The following is a 14,053-nucleotide window of genomic DNA, read 5'->3' as shown; positions in this document are numbered from 1 at the left end:
TGGGCTTTGAAGTTTCAAAGTGACACACCTCCTCCAGCAAGGCCATACCTCCGAAACCTTCCCAAACGATTTTACTGACTGGGGACCACCAATTCAAACATAGCAGCCAATGGGAGTCATTCTCGTTCAAACCACTACAGATATCTTTGGGTTACCGAGAAGAGAGCTGCTGTGAACATGGGCACACAAATGTCACCCCGAGACTCTGCTTGCAGCTCCCAGAAGTAGAATGCCTGGGTCATATGTTAATCTTATTTAAAAATTTTGCTTGAAGACAGGGTCTAATATTGTAGCCCACACTGGCCTAGGACATGCTATGTAGCCCAGGCTGCCCCCCAACTCACACTGATCCTGCTGCCTTAGTCTCCCAAGTAACAGGATTTAAAGTAGAGGACCACCACATGCTATTATTTTTTTAAAGTTTTTTTTTGATATGTGTGTGTGTTCGTGTATATGAGGGTACATGTGAACTTGTGTGTGCATGCAGACATGTGTGTGTTGAAGCCTAGGGCCGACACTGGGCATCTTTGGGAATTGTCCTCTGCATTATATTTTGAGGCAGGGTCTCCTGTTGAATCTGGAGCATGAGGTTTTGGCTCTAGTCTAGCGAACCAGCTAATTTTGAGAATTCTCTGCACTCAGTCCTCACGCAAGAGCTGTAAGTGCTGTTTGCCCCCAGCCATCTCTTCAAGCACAAGCTAGCCTCAGCTGAAACTAGCTCTGTAGACCAAGCTGGTCTCGAACTCACAGAGATCCTCCTGCCTTTGCCTCCCAAGTGCTGGGAGTAAAGGCGTGCGTCACCACGGCTTCATTTTTAGTTTTTGAAAAAAAAAATCTGTAGTTTTCCACAGTGATGACACCATTTCACAGGTCTGTAGCTTTTCCTGGGGAGAAGTAAAAGAAACAACCATCCATCCTCAATATGGAACGAGCCAAGAAACCAAAACAAGTCCAGCCTGGCGAACAAGTGAGCTGCTTGAGGTTGACGCCTTAGCACCTCTCAGGCAAGCTGCATCACAGCCGAAAAATCTCAGCCCTGCTCAGCTTTCTCCCTCAAATACTTTAGCATTTCTAAGAATAAGTGCGGGGTGGGGTGGGGGGCGCAGAGGGCGTCGTGATTGGAATCCCAAGGGAGGGGCCTGTTTCTTACAACCCACTTACTCCATCTTCTGGAGTGAACTTTGTCAGTAGCAGCTTAGTAGAGCGCTGGCCACATTCAAGGCGCGGCAGTGAACAAAGCTGTGGAAACTGAACCACGTGAAGCCCACTTTGGGAACTCTCAGGACACGCTGTACCGCTGAAGAGCAGCACCCGACTGGAAGGAAGAAACCCTGAGAAACCGCAGCTCACAAACACCCAAACAGACCCAACCTGCCCTGCTCACCCTTCACAGGACAGCTGGAGGCAGGTGGCGCCTGGCCTGGGGTCGATGACTCAGACACTGTCGGCTGAAGGTCTTGGCGATTTCCTTGGCCTTTTCCTCATAGTTTCAGGACGGCTGCTCGGCTGCAGATCCTACATCTGCCTTTATGGGAGCAAGAAGGACGAGGAAAGGGAAGACATCATTAGGAAGGAGAATTTATCTCCAGCTCCTTCCCTCCCTGCTCCCCTGTGTACTTCTATTAGTAACAAATCATCACACACACACACACACACACACACACACACACACACACACACCAAACACCAAAAAACAAACAAACAAACAAAAAGCAGCTCGAGACGCGTTTGCTCTCGCAGTTTCTGTGGGTCAGGCCTTGAGTGGTGGTGTCAATAGAGTCCCATGAGCTGCACCGTCTTCAAAGGGTTCCGAGGGTTCCGAGGGTTCCGAGCTTCCTCAGGTTGTTGTCGAAATCATCTCCTTGCAGCCTCAGAAATCACAGAAGCATCCTTCCTAAAGACCAGAATAACAATAGTTTTATTTACTTGTTTACTCTGGTGTGCACGCACATGCACACTTCCCGCAGCATACACATGGAGGTCAGGACAATGTTCAGGACTGGATTCTCCCCTTCTCCCCCGTGGGTTCTAGGATTGAACTCAGGTTGTCAGGCGTGGCAGCGAGTGCCCTTACCAGCTGAGCCATCTGGCTGGACTGTGTGGGTCCACAGAGGAGGCCCAGGAGCAGCTGCATCCTCGACGATGTGTTCACCTCAGGCTTTGATGAGCAAACACTGTTCTTCACCAAGAGGCATCGGAGCCTTTTCAAGGAATGGCAGTTTCAGCACCTTCAACAAAGGAAGTAGAAGATGCCGAGGGCATCTAAGACCAGAAAGCGAGGAAGTGCTCAAAGAAAAGCAGGCATCTTCCAAAGGCACACTAAATTCTACAGCTTTTGAAGAATAGCGTAGTTTATGAAGTTAAGTAGGTGCTTGTCCTACAACACACCTATATGACTCTTAGGGGTTTACCCAATAAAGTATAAGACCTATGTACTTGAAGAATCATTATAACTTTTTTTTTTTTTCGAGACAGGGTTTCTATATAGCTTTGGAGCCTGTCCTGGAACTCACTCTGTAGACCAGGTTGGCCTCAAACTCACAGAGATCCGCCTGCCTCTGCCTCCCGAGTACTGGGACTAAAGGCGTGCACCACACCACCTGGCTCATCATAGCTTTTACAGAGCCACATATTTGAACCGTCTATTGATACGTAAGTGGACAAACAGATGTGATAAATATGTAGAATGGAATACTATTCAATAGTATGAAGGGAAGGGATAACTGGCGGGACATGGATAATCTCAAAAACATGAAGGCTAGTGTGTGTAGTTCATGGCAACGCGTTTGCCTACAATGCACAAGGCCCTGTGTTCAAGCCCCGACATGGCAAAAATATCATGAAAGAATTGGATGCAAAGAAGCATTTACAGAGGGGGCTGGAGAGATGGCTCAGAGGTTAAGAGCACTGGCTGCTCTTCCAGAGGTCCTGAGTTCAATTCCCAGCAACCACATGGTGGCTCACAACCATCTGTAATGAGATCTGGTGCCCTCTTCTGGCATGCAAGCATACATGAAAGGAATGTTGTATACATAATAAATAAATAAATCTTTAAAAAAAAAGAAGCATTTACAGAATGAATTTTCAGAGCAAGCCCAACTAACTCACAGTCACAGTAAACAAATCATTGATTGCAGGGGTGGGGTGGGGGTTAGGAGATTGACTGCAAAGGGGTATAAAGGAACTTGCTGAGTCAGATGGGCTTTGTCCATGTTTATGAAGACAAATATTTGTCACTGAAATGCAAAACACCTAAAATGCATGTGCTTCGTTTCATGCAAGTTCTATCTCAATAATTAAAGCCGTTCAAACAGAAGATTCAGATAGATTCTTTACCCCGCTGGGCACGATGCAGGCAGGGAGACCAGGAGTTCAATGTCAGCTTCCACTACGTCGTCTGAGTCCAGCCTGAGCTGCTTCCTGAAACCTAGTTTCCAAATATAGGTGCGGTAGAGTACACCTTTGATCCCAGCACTTGGGAGGCAGAGGAGGCAGGGGGATCTCTGTGAGTTCAAGGCTGGCTGGTTTAGACAGCAAATTCCAGGCCAATCAGAGCTGCACAGTGAGACCCTATCTCAAATCCAATCAAACAGCCAATTACGCAGCCATAAAAAAAGAACACAGGCATTCAGCAATCAAAAGAATGTAAATTAAGGTAAGAACACACAGTCACATGACATACTGCTTGTAATAAATAAATAGTAAAGGTTGCTAATCCCAAACTGTTGCGGTTGTGGAGTAATTAAAATCCACATGTCTTCCAGATAGGAGTGGACACAAGTTTGGCATCCTCTACTAAACTCGGTTTTTAAGATGAACCTATAATGAAACCGACTTAGTTTGAGGCAGGCCCTTCCTGTATCGCATTCCCTGAGCCCATCTCTGATTTCACCTGCAGGCTTGGACCTCGCAACTCTCTCTACACTGCCACAGTGACCTAGTGTCCACCACACGCCTTCCTCACCTCTCCGCAGGGACTTGATTGCAGGGGTTGGGGGTGGGGGTTAGGAGATTCTCTGATATCAGATTAGTAAAATGGACCTGCAAACAAAGCCATTAAGTCTAGGCACATCAACAGCCTGGGGGGCAGCTCTTAGGTGGTGAGGGATTCTCGCAGTAGATAAGGCTCCTCTTTCAGGGTCTCTTCCAGGAAGCCTGCGTTTCTCCAAGGTTCCCACACACTCCCCATTGGCTTTCCCACACCACTCCTGTTTTCCAGATCAGCTCCTAAGTGAACATTGTGTTTACGAGTATTTATCACAGGCTCTGATTTTTTTTTTTTGAAACTCAGGATTAGATAATTGGTACCCAAAATGACTCTAGTCTTAGGATGGAATTCTGGAACTTAATAGCCATTGGTAAGATGGCAATAAGAGTTCCTATAGTTGATAGCTGAGTAGTGATCAACCCCTGGCACACTCAATCATCATAAGGGTTAAGGCTCATTGCCTGATATCAGACTGGAAGTATAAGTGGAAGGAAGACATTGAATCACGTCACAGGTATTGACAAGACGGTACGGTGGGTAAACAACACTTGCCACCAAGCCTGATGACCTGAATTGGTGTATGGAATCCACATGGCAGAAGGAGAGAACTGACTTCTGAATGTTGTTCTCTGGTCCACACGAGCTATGGCATATGCGCTCATACACATACACACAAAATAAATGTTCAAACAACATTAAAATTAAGTCCTGACATAGCCCTAGCCTAGCACAGGGATTCTCAATCTTTTTTTTTTTAAACATTTGTTCTTATAGGAATAAAGAAGAATTAAAGCTGTCCTAGCTAGGGTTCCTACTACTATGATGAGAAACAAGAAACAAAGAAAATTGGGAGGAAAGGGTTTATTTAGCTTACACTTCCACATCATACTCCATCACTGAAGGAAGTCAGGGCAAGAACCTGGAGGCAGGCGCTGATGCAGAGGCTGTGGATGGGAGCTGCTTCCTGCCTTGCTCTCCATGGCTTGCTCAGGCAGCTTTCTTACAGAACTCAGGACCACCTGCCCAGGGGTGGCCCCACCCACAATAGACTTGTTGCGCCCCCCTCCAACCCTGTAATGGATCGCTAATTAAGAAAGTGCCCTCCTTACAGCCAGATCTTCTGGAGACATTTTCTCAATTGAGATTTCCTCCTCTCAGATGAGTCCAACTATGTCAAGTTGACGTAAAACTAGCCAGCGCAAAAGCCCTCCTATTCAGACAAATGAAATGTTAAAGAATAGAATTCTTATCAAGTGGTACAGCACTCCATAGGCCACACACCATTATAACATCTAAAAATCTTCTGCCTGTGTAGGTTCCAGATTTCCATGGAGGAATCTCAGCCCTGCGGAGAGAGTGCTCTAGCGCTTGAGAGAGAGAAGGGCTGTGCCACATTTTGTGTTGTTGGTTGTGTTTTGTTAGCAATCTTGAGAGTCTCGAAGGAATTCCAGGCTCAGGTCATTCACTCGCGTATCAACTCAGGAGGTAACGTGAAATCCAGAGAATCTCCATGGAAGACTGAGTCGGCAGCCGGGAGAGCAGACTATGTCCTGAATGAACTGTTGTGTGTGCCATGCCTGTAATCCATGCACTCAGGGCGCTGAGGAGCTTGACTTTGGGGCTAGCTCTGGGCTATATAGGAAGACCCTGTCGGGAAAATAAACAAAAAAACACAATGTAAAAGGTTGATAGAGATATCTTGATGATTTGCTTTGGCAGGGCTTTTAGGGACCAAACAGCAAATGGTATCTAACAATTGGGGTAGACACATTAGGGTGTGCTGGCCTCTAGCAAGCACCCCTGATGTGGGATTCCCCTCTATATACCATTGGTTAATAAAGAAGCCACCGTGGGCCTATCACAGGGCAGAAGAGAGTAAGGTGGGAATTCCAAGCAGAGAGTATTAACAGTTTGGAAGAGATCCTATTTGTCTGCTGTGCAGATACATAGTGTAGATTAGGATGGATTTTCTGGCTTGTGATCTTAGAATATATTATGCTCTGTGCATATGCCTTATTTTCCCCATCAAAGTGAAACAGTATGAAACCTCAAAGGGTTGTTAGAGGTTTCTTTAGGGAGATGGTGTCCATGAGGTACTCAGAACAGGAGCTCACAGTAAGCATTTATTAAATATATTTTTTGGACACAGGATCTCAGCGATTTGCCGGCTCCCACCTCTTGAATGCTAGGATTAAACCCCAGGCTATTAAATACATTTTTAACGGATCAATTGATGTTATGTAACATGGCTCCAAGTGTGGAAGATACAGAGACGAACAGGACTTGTGAAACTGATGGAGTCAGATAGACAATCACAGTTACTACACCTGTACTGTTTGGGATAAAAGAGCCAGGAGAAGTGGTGCACTTGGGGGGTTGAGGCAGGTGGATGGTCACAAGTCCTAGGTCAGCCATTCAAGAATCCTGAAAGAGAGAAAAACAGAAAGAAGGGAAGGAGGGAGGGAGGGAAGAAGGAAGGAAGGAAAGAAAAAGAAAGAAAGAGGGCAGAGAGTAAGAGGAAGAAAATAGATATGAAGAATTTTTTATATTGTTAAGTTCAGGGAACCTTAGAAATAATAGTCAAATTCCTAAATAAATGTGACCCTGGAGTTTCATGGTGCAGAATGAATAGGTGTCGTCCAGTCAGATAAGGAAGGAAGGAAGGGCTCCTTGATAGGAAGAAGACTGTTAAAAAGCGTTAGGTAGTTAGTGTTCTGATGTGACCGCAGCGAGGTAGAGTGTAAGATGAAGCCAGAAAGGCTGGTATAAGCAGCCACCCTGTATGTGCTGTGTTAAAGCTTGGACTTTATCCTAAAAGCTATAAAGTCTCCCAGACTGTTCAAACAGGGGAAGGAGAGACCAGAGAGCATAATGGGTTAGATTTCGAGAGACTAAAGGTTGCTTCTGTTGCCCAGGTGACGGTAGGGACTAGAGAAGGGCAAGGCTTGACAACGTTTTTGCAGATTTTACAAGTCAGAAGCACAGTTTGAAATGAATGTTGAGAATGAGATCTGGCTTTGAAGGCTGCTGGATGGTGGTTCATTGGCTGACCACAGGAAGGGAAAGGAACTCTAGAAATACCCATTATCTTCAAGGACAATGCAGGCTAAATTGCAGGTACTATTATTACCATTATTATTGCTATTATTATTATTGTAAAGCTGAAGTTTAAAAAGGCCAAGTTAGGATAGCCAAGTGTTATTTATTATGAAGAAGTTGGAAATTCAAAGGTTTTTTTTTTTGTTTTTTTTTTTTTGTCTTTTCAAGGCAGGGTTTCTCTGCGTAATTCTGGCTGCTCTGGAACTTGCTCTGTATCCGTAGACCAGGCTGGCCTCGAACTCACAGAGATCCGCTTGCCTCTGCTGCTCGCGTTCTGGGATTAAAGGCGTGCGCCACCATGCCTGGCTTGGAATTCGAAGTCTTAACTGGAACATCTGGGGTGTGAAACAAGGCTAAGAGTTCGACTCAGAGTTATAGTGCCTCGGTTTTGGACGTACCGAATCCGAGTCACAGCAGGACAAGTAAGTAATGAACGCTGTTTCCCAAGGAGTGAGAAATAGAGAATATGAGCTCAGGAGAAAAGTTTGCGTCAAAAGTAGCCTCAGTGGTGGAAGAGAGGCGGGAAAAGAAGCCTCTTTTTTTTTTTTTTTTTCCCCACGTGAATTCAGTCTAGCTCCAACGTCTCCGCTGTTTCTTCCCCGATCCTTGCCTGTGACACCTAACGTTGCTCAGACCGCCAACCCCAAGGCAGAAGAGAAGATGTCCGGCTGGGACACGGCCCGAGCCCCCGACAGCTTTCACACTTTCAGCTCTTGGCGAGCTAGGGGATGCGCTGGTTCTTTGCAACCGAGAGGCTCCCCGCGTTCCACCCCGACCGCACGCTAACCACCTTACGTCGCCCCTAAAATCTCACGGGCCAACGCCGGTACAAAGCAGACCATCCAGACACCCGGCCCCAATGACGTCACGTGGTCGCCAGGTGATCCTCGGCCTTTGGCGTCAAGCGCTGATGACGTCATCGGCGCGGGGGGGGTCTTTCTCTCTCTTCCCCCCCATCTCCTCCCCCCGCCCCCCCCCCCCCGCCTTCTTGGTCCAGTTCACGTGGGTCGGACGGGCGCTCCCGCCCCCTCCCACCTGCGGGGGGCGGAGTCCGGCAGGAGGGGCGTGGCCGAGCAGAAGGAGGCGGGGCCGGGGCGGGGCTGCAGGGTGCGGCGGCGGCCAGCCGGGCTGCATACAATAGCCAGGCTGCGACGGGGGCCGGAGGTACGGCCGCGCGGTGGGCGCCCCGCACCGCTGCCCGACCCCGTCCCGCCCCACTCCGCCCGTAGGCTGCACGGGGTCCCCTCCGCCATCGCCGGCTCTCCGCAGTCGCCTCTCCCCGCTCAGAGCCCGCGCTCTCCCCAGTCTCCCCCTCAGCGAGCGCACCCCGCCCCCTCGCCGTCCCGGCGCGCCCCCCGCTCCCCGCGGCCCGCAGCGGCCCGCCCTAGGACCTCGGGCGTGAGGGGCTCGGAGAACGCGGGGCGGCCGCCCGCGCACCCCGCCGTGCTCTCCCCGGGCTCGGCGACCGCCGCCAGGAGGAGAAGAGTGCAGAAGGAGGAAGAGTGCAGAAGGTGAGAGCCCCCACCCCCCGCCCGGTGCTCCCCGCATCGCGGCGTCTGGGCGCTGGCGCGGGTCGGGGAAGACGCGGGGGCAGGGGCGCCAGGTGAGCTGAGGCGGGCGCCGCCCCGCGAGGCCGACCGACCGCTCCCCTTCGGGCCAACAAAGGCCCCCGGTGCCTGCTCAGAGGCGACCGCGGGTCCCCGCAGCCGGAACCCTGGGGGACCCCGAGGGCGGGCTCTAGCGGGGGAGGGAACACAGGTCCCGGTCCCTTAGGTGTCCTGGGACGCCGGAACGGGCCCGCGACGCCGACGTTTAGTAAAGCAGGGCGGTTTGGTTCTCTGGGGTCGGTCCTGATTTGGGAATCACTTTGCGGGTTCATCGTCTTGAAAAATAAAGACTGGAAGTCAATGACTTGTGCCGCCCCTCCCCCACGCCGGGAGTACCCCGTAACTTGGGAAGTTCCGCACAGACTTTTGGAAAGGAGGATGAGAATCCCAGTCTTTTTCACGCCCATTTCAAAAGGGCGTGAATTATTCCAACCTTTCCAAAATTATTCAACCTTTTAACGGTAAACAATGCTGTGTTTTGGATGAATACTTGAAAATTATTGGGTGATTAAATCTTTTAACCTAAGTTCCTTATGTTAAACCCCTTGGATTATTACCTTACCCTTTACAATACTCCCAGAACTGCGACGGGTAAAAGGGAAGGTTAATCGCTATGTTAGTACTTACGTTTTAAGGATCGTTCTTGAGGGAAACTTTGTCCCTATGTTTAAGCGTCTCTCAACCCTGTCAGGAGGGAAAAATCAGTACAGAGGTACCTCTTTAGGCATCACCTCCTTCCTGTGTGACCTTGAACAGGTCCCCTCCAGCCATCAGGTTCGTGGGGTTTGCTATGAATCTTCAGAAACAAGCAGTTAGGTAGCCATCATCTATTTCGCTTTCAGGATTCCACCGAAGACCACGCCTCACGGTGAAGTCTTTGCTGGCATCCATTCTGCCTCCTTCCTGGTAGAACACAGTTGTCCCCGTTGGGGCTCCTAGCGGCCCACAGAGGTTTCAGTGTCTGCTTTTTTAACGTGCTCGCTCTGTTTGGAAATCCTAAATCATGTACACTCGAACTCGAGAAGCCACCTCTCCAAGAGTGTTGGCAGAGCTGCCAACATTTCCCTTGAAGCCTCTGTGTAGACTTATGTTTGAACTCATGGCTTGGCCTGATCAATTTGCTTATTTAGTTATCTGTTTACCCAGCATTACTACCTAGAATCTGGAGTGCTCCGGTGTTTCAGGCTGCCCTGCTAAGGTCTGTGTGGATTTCAAGTGCACGACACAGTGGGTCTTTGCTCACAAGACGGAGAGCTCAAAGTTTAGTGGGTGAGGTAGACGTGTTAACAATGAAAGCCCTGTGGGGGACTGTAGCCGAGCAGGGAATGGTGTGCTGTAATTGAGGTTGCTGGACCTGTCTTACAAGTCTTGTCCCGGCCAAAGCAAGTCCTTAGGGAAAGTGACTGCCCCTCATCTCTAAGAGTTGCCCTTGACACGAAGCTTATCCAGTTCAATCCCATATATGTTTTCTGAGGACCTGCTTTAAGCCTTGTGCTAGGTGTGCAGGAAGCTGTGAACCTTGAAGGGTTCTTTGTAAAACAAAACTGGTCATGGCAATGCTTCCTACCCCCACCCACCCCACCCCTCCCTCTCTTTTCACAGTTGAAGGATCAGACTCTTTAGGACGAACTAAGAAAGGCCTGGAGCCTAGACCATTACATGCTTCTGCAGCCTTAGACTTTTTGCATGGTGTCCCACATCCCCTTTTTCTTGTCTCTTTTCTGTGTGCTGCTTGGCCTGGAGTGCTGCTTTCTACCTCTTCCTTGCCTGGACGGAGTTCTTTGTTGGATCTCTGAGAATTGGTCCCTCTTCTCTCCTGGTCTTCTGTTGGGGTGAGCTGCTCCAGTCCACACCTTTAGCGCTCTCTACCGCTCAGCTGTATCCCCAACCCTTCTCACATTGAACATTTTAAAATTTGGAGACAGGACTGGCCTTGGACTCTTTCTGTCGCTCAGGCAACGAACCTGTGGTTCTCCTTCCTTAGCTTCCTAGCTGGGAGACCATTAGGTTCAGCGGCTTGTGAATCTTGTATGGCTTGTATGAAAATCACAGGGCAGCTTTGGAGAATCGGGTCTCTTCTTCCTAGGGTTCAAACTCAGGTTATCAGGCTTGGAGGCAAGCACTCTTTCTGGATGAACCGTCTTGCCAGCCCTACATATTTTTAAATTTTTATCTGTTGTTACTGTGTGAGTGTTAGTGGGAGTTTCATGGAGGTCAGAGGACAACTTTCAGGAGTTGGCTTAGTCTCTCTTCACAGTGAGTTTCAGGGGAAGGAACTTAAGGTCATCGGGCATCCTCTTTAAAGCAAGGACTTTTAAATTTTTTTCTTTCTCTTTGATCTGTTGACCCATCTCTTTGGCTTTCCTTTTTATTTTGAGTCAGGACCTACCCAAGTTGCTCAGGCTGGCCTTTGAACTCCACGTATAGCTCAGGCAGTCCTTGAACTTGGAATCCTTCTGCTTCTAGCTTCTGAGTATCTGGGGTTCTAGGCCTGTGCCATTCGGCCTATCTCTGTGAATTATTTGAGGTCAGATTATATTTAGACTTAGCTCCTCGCACTGTTCCTGGGACTATGAATAAGTGTTCGAATGCTTAAATATGCGAATGGATGAGAGAAGTCCCGTGAGCTCATGAGCTGGGTTACCTAATCTTCTGGATGGAACAAAAGCGTGGCTCTTGGACCAGCAGTGTCATCTGGGAATTTGTCAGTGTATTGTTGAGTCTCATCCCAAACCTACCAAATAAAAAGATCAGGCTTGGGGCCCAGAGATCCCTGCTTTCTTAGTCCCTCCAAATGATCCTGATGCTTATTAAGGTTGAGAAACCACTACAGAGTTTAAAGATCTGTGTTTTGGTCAAACCAGTACTGTGTCCTCCATTCCCCCCACCCCTCTTTTTCTTACTTACAGTATTTGGACCCTGCCGTTCCCTTCCATTTACACCCCTTCCCTCCGATCTCTCTCTTGCCACCAGAGTGAATGCTTCTTGACGGCCGGAAGTCTCTGTGTTCAGTTCATTGCTCAGTGCCTCAAGGAGTGACGGACCACCAGTAGCACAGACGCTCAGGCGTTTGTTGGACGAATGCTGTGACTTAATCCTTTGGCAGCCAGCTGCTGTGTTGCAGCTTTGCTGAGGAGTAGCGGGAGTGAAGAGCAGTCACGTTCCGATTTGCAAGTCCAGAAGAATCTTACCGTTTTGGGTGTTCATTTTGGCTTTAGCCATCTTAGTTACCTACCTTCCTTCCCTCCCTGTGTTTTATTATTTTTATTTTGTTTTTAGTATTATGTGAAACAAGGGTCTTTGTAGCCCAGATTGACTGTAAATGTGCGCCAGCCTTCCTGTCTCAGCGTCTTGAGCAAGACTCCAGGCCTTTTCCTGGCGTTACTGTCTCTCTACTGTAGAAAAGAAAGCCTACAGGATTTTCCAGCTTAGAATATTGTTTTATGGCCTGAAAACTGCTAAGATATCCTAGGCCAGGATTCTTTCTTGAGAATTTACAGCTTGGTTTTGTAGGCCTGACTTCTGAACTCAAGACTTTTGGGTCTGAACTTGAAACTGCCTCTTCTAGATGGCCTGCGGGTTTTGTCTTTTTCTAGTGATGTTTAAAGCCATATAAAGGCTTACTTGAGTCCATGACTTCCTTATGAAGCTCTAGAAGTGTTTTATTTCTTTCATTTTCTCTTTGTGTGTGTGTATATATGTTTGTGTTGTTTTCTTGTGTGTTTGTGATATGTGTGTGCATTTGTAGAGCCCTAAATCTGTTGAGTGTCTTCTTCAATTCCTCTTCTACTGTATTCTTTGAGACGTGGGTCTCTCACAGCCAGGTACACTGACTGGCCAGCAAACCCCAGGCATCCTCTTGACTGTGTAGCCAATGCTGGGATTAGAGGTATACTGCGGCTCCCAGTTTGAGACATAGGTGCTGGGGATCCAGATTCAGGTCCTCATGCTTGCGTGGGAAACACTGCACCAAAGCATTTCTTCAGCCCGGTGCATTTGTCAGTTTCTTATTAGCCTAACCCAATGTGCCCAGGTGTCCCCTTGCCTAACATCCCTCAGAGAAGTGGCTTTGTGGATTCATCCTTTACCTTAGGAACAGTAACTGGGCTCATCTCTGTATGTACCAGACATTCTCGGGGGTAGGTATTCACCTATATATAGGCGATAGCCCAAGCCCTTAAGGAAATATTGAAATGGACAAATAGCGGGATTTGATTGTAAAGGTGAGAGAAAGCTGTCTTTGTGCCCCCTCCCCGTTTACAGGCAGGTTGTTAAGCAAGTGTCATTTTAATAAACACACTTCGAAAATCCTTTTGGAGCTAGGAGTGGTGGCCAGTATTTTTAATTCACAGCAAGTGGAAGGTGGGGTTTCTTCCAACCCGCGGAATAACCATGTATGATAATGTTGGTGTCTCGGAGGTGAAGAAGCAGAGGCTTGTCGCGGTACAGGAAACAAACTCGATCCTCGATCAAAGACTGGCTGCATGTAAGTGACAAGCCTCAGTTCCTGTCCACGTCCACCTGATCCTAGTTTCCAGGCTGCTTGAGTTTTTATTCATGGGGCATAAGAATTTTACAAATAAATATACTGCCGTTGGAGCTAGAGTAAAAGTCTCTTTTTTGTGCATTAGGAGGATTGATAGACTGATTCGCACCATGAGCAGCTAATCTTTTCTGTGGGAAAAGGGTTTTTCCTGGGTGCCATTTTCATCGGTCTCACAGTAGCCCTGTATTCCCGTTTTTTGAGTTAGGAGACCAAAGATCATAGAACAGTGTCGGTTTGCTTTAAGCACATCTCGTGGAGCACACTTCGGGATTCTAGGTACAGTAGCTTACTTCTGCCACTGTTGTATTGACTTTTGAACTCTGTCCATCTAGACTCCGGGACACTTGAAACATCCCTTTAGGTTGCTTCCTAATTTCATTTTTTTGTTTATTTTTTAATTTTTTTTCTCAAGACTGGATTTCTCTTTGTAATCTTGACTGTCCTGGAACTCTCTCTATAGACCAGGCTGTCCTCGAACTCACAGAGATCCTCCTGCCTCTGCCTCCCAAGTGCTGGGATTAAAGGTGTGCGCCACCACCGCCTGTCCTAATTTCAGTTTCTTAATCTTAAGAAAACCCTAACCAGAGAACACAGTTTGAGCTACATTAAAAAAAAATGCTGAAAATTTTACGATGACATAAATTTTAAGAAATAGAAAAAAGTTGTTAGCAGCTTGAATATAGCATTTCTTTCCCTGCCTTGTATATTTATTGTGTTATGCACTGTCCTTGTTTTAAGCCTTTCCTCAAAAATAGCTTTCTCTTCTTAGAACCCCTCTTTTTTTTTTTTTTAAAAAAAATATTTTTTCATGTT

General features: G+C 47.8%; 1 protein-coding gene and 1 long non-coding RNA gene across 3 annotated transcripts in view; both read left to right on the top strand.

The window, feature by feature from the left end:
• The first annotated feature begins 6,883 nt into the window (after positions 1 to 6,883).
• On the top strand, positions 6,884 to 8,013 carry LOC148117940 (uncharacterized). The gene is made up of 3 exons (XR_015736389.1): positions 6,884 to 7,105; positions 7,256 to 7,509; positions 7,657 to 8,013. It is a non-coding gene; the product is annotated as an uncharacterized LOC148117940 (long non-coding RNA).
• Positions 8,014 to 8,442: 429 nt separating this feature from the next.
• Positions 8,443 to 14,053, top strand: part of Pak1 (p21 (RAC1) activated kinase 1) — a 114,840-nt gene continuing 109,229 nt past the window's right edge. The window contains exon 1 of one of the 2 annotated variants that reach the window (XM_085682962.2): positions 8,443 to 8,598. The gene's annotated coding sequence lies outside the window, so the exon portion shown is untranslated. The remainder of the gene's footprint in view (positions 8,599 to 14,053) is intronic. The other variant, XM_085682964.2, reaches the window with a different exon arrangement.

Source organism: Myodes glareolus, chromosome 24, assembly GCF_982192425.1.
Source record: "Myodes glareolus chromosome 24, mMyoGla1.1, whole genome shotgun sequence".
NCBI lineage: Eukaryota > Metazoa > Chordata > Mammalia > Rodentia > Cricetidae > Myodes > Myodes glareolus.
The sequence above is the reverse complement of the archived record's forward strand: the minus strand, read 5'-3'. Positions and strand labels throughout refer to the sequence as shown.